The following is a 2,914-nucleotide window of genomic DNA, read 5'->3' on the forward strand; positions in this document are numbered from 1 at the left end:
GGCCAGGTGGGTGTCCGGGTGTCCAACACAATGCCCTGGGAAGAACTCCAAACAGTGATGAAGCCAGACTCAAAAAGCTGTCTATGAGCCAAGCGTAGTGGCGCACACCTGTAATTCCAGCTGCGGGGGAGGCTGGTTGGAAGAATAGCACATTCAAGCCAGCCTGGGCAACTTATGAACCTAGCACGAACTTACATAACGAGTTACTCTATTTAAATAACTTTTTTTTGGAAAGATGAAACTATAGGGATGGAGATCAGATCACTGGTTGGAGAGACTGGAGCAGCAGGGTGTGGCACGGACCCTGAGGGATCGCTCGTGGTGGCGGCACGCTCTCGTGCCTTGATTTGGTGGGGCGGCTGCGTGATCACAGGCACTTGTGCAAACTCACTGAGCTACACATAAGAAAAAGAAGAATTCTGCCACAAACAAATGATATCTCGATAGGTCTGATTTTTAAGAAGAAAAAAGACAGTAAGTAGGTCCAGCATCCTGAGCACATGAGATGCTTGGCTGGAGCAGGAGCAGGAGAGACAGAAGCTGCGCAGAGACCCAGACCCCCAAGCCCATCCCAACCTCAGGGGCCTCCACTCTCATGAGCCAACTTAGGCAATGGCAGCGTGAGGTGCACTGCCCCACACAGGGACGCCTGGCTTGAGTCCCTAAAACCCCACATCAACGTGAAACTTTTTTGAACTGAAAATGCGCTGACCCTCCCCAGCTGGCTGCTGCCCAGCTTGGCACCACTGCCCACACTGAGGATGGAGAGTCACCACCACGTGCCCAGTAGCTGCTGACTTGCTGCAGTCACCAGAGGACCAGCCACCGATTGCTGGCCCAGGAACAGATCAAAACCCAGCCAGGCGAGGCGGCACATGCATGTAATGCTGGCCACTCCAGAGGGCTCCAAAATTCAAGGCCAGCCCAGTCAGCTTGAGGAGACTGACTCAAAATAAAATCCAAAGGGCAGGGGGTGTCCATGGTGTCCACATGAGCTGGGCAGAGGTAGCAGGTGGCACCTAGGGGCACAGCCAGGTGCACACACGGGCCTGGGGGAAGGAGAGTGGGTGAGCAGAGGAGCTTCTTGGGCCTCCAGCTTGGGTGAGGAGTATGAGAGAAGAGTCTCACCAGGGACCCAGTCAGCCCCTGCACTATATCAGCCTCCAGGTCTGTCCTCAGCCCTCCCAAGCCTAATCCCGGGCACAGCCAGGGTGAGCTGTCCAATCGCCAGCGCTATCCCACGAAGTCCCTGCTCCATGCCCTGCATCAGTCAAGGTCCTCCCAAGGTCCTCATGGCCCCGGGTGCCTCTGACCCCCTCTGCTCTCTGGCCTCATGTGCCACTGTCCACTACCCTGTTCCACACACTGAACCCCAAGGGCCATGGCTTTTTGGGGACATGCAAGGGGACACACCTGCCTGGACTCAGCAGGGATTGTTCCCTCAGTCTCAAATTTTAGTAACAATGCTATAGTAAAACCATATAATTTGATGCTTGTACTAAATATTTTACTTTGACCTTGTTTGTTGTGTCATACTTTGTTTTTCTTTTCTTTTTCGGTACCAGGATCCAGCTCCAGACCTTTCACTCGCCAGGCAGGCACTTATGCTGCTGAGCTATCTCTGCAGCCCTCCCTACCTATTCTTAATTCCAGTTGAGGGTTCATAATTTCTTTAACACTTACCATTCAAGCCTGGAGTGGCAGCACACGCCTATGATCCCAGCATTTAGGGATATGAGGCAGGAGGATCAAGAGGCCAGCCTGGGTACATAGTGAGTTTAAGGCCAGCTTGAATGACATAGTAAAAAATAATAATAATGAAATAAAATAAAGATTATCCACTTATTTCAATTTTTATTATGTATTTATTCATTGTCATTTATCTATTTATTTATTTTAATGTATTTAGTATAAGGTCTACAGGGTCTCACTGCGTAGATCGGACTCGTAGTGATCCTCTTGTTTTCAGCCTCCCAAGCGCTGGGATTATAGGCACGCACCACCATGCCCAGTCTCAGTTACCGTCTCAGCGTGCCCCAGGGGTGGGGCCAGCATGGCACACCAGGGATCAAACCTCGGTCTCTGCACCTGCTTAGGCAGGCACGTTAGTCCCCTGAGTTATTGTCTTTTTTGAGACAGGGTCTCACTATGGAGTTCAGGCTGAACTTGAGCTCACATTGTAGTCCGGGTTGGTCTCAAACTCACAACAGTCCTCCTACCTCAGCACCCCCAAGTGCTGGGATTACAGCCTATTACACCACACCTAGCTGTCCATTTTTAAATTTTGCTCATTTAAAATTACATATAAATAAAGTTATCAGTAATCCATGTTAATTTCTGTCACTATAGCTACATCATCTCTCTATTTCTAATGTTGTTTGTGTTCTTTTCTTAGAGAGATGTATTTGAACTGCAACCTATTTATCTAGAGAGCACAGGAGAGAATTTCCACAGCAGAACCATAGCACCTGGATAGCGCATCACACAGCAAGCAGAAGTGCCTGTGTTTAGGGACCTGGCGTCTTGGATGGGAAGCTTGTGCAAAGGGTAGCGTGTGGCTAAGAGCACTCCAGACGCCATGACTTTAGCAAGGAATAGACCATCTGAGACCCTCTGAAGAGCTTACCAAGACTCACCAGACCCTCTCCTCCCTGCACCACCTCACCGCTGGGAAAGAGCCTTAATTTTAGTCACCCTAAGAAATACAGCATTCAAATATTTTGCTTGACTGGGTAGTTGGCGCAGGCCACGGAGGATGCGTCAAGGTCAGCTCCTTGGCGTTTCTGTTTCTCTGCACCCCGATCCATCCTCTGTGCTCCTCAGTCTGGTTTAACGAATCACCTAGCTCTGCGTTTTCAGCCTGTTATCTTGGGCAGTCCAGACCATTAATTTTCAGGTTATCTTCACTTAGGGT

This window comes from Octodon degus, unplaced genomic scaffold, assembly GCF_000260255.1.
Source record: "Octodon degus isolate 3935 unplaced genomic scaffold, OctDeg1.0 scaffold00105, whole genome shotgun sequence".
NCBI classification, from domain to species: Eukaryota; Metazoa; Chordata; class Mammalia; order Rodentia; family Octodontidae; genus Octodon; species Octodon degus.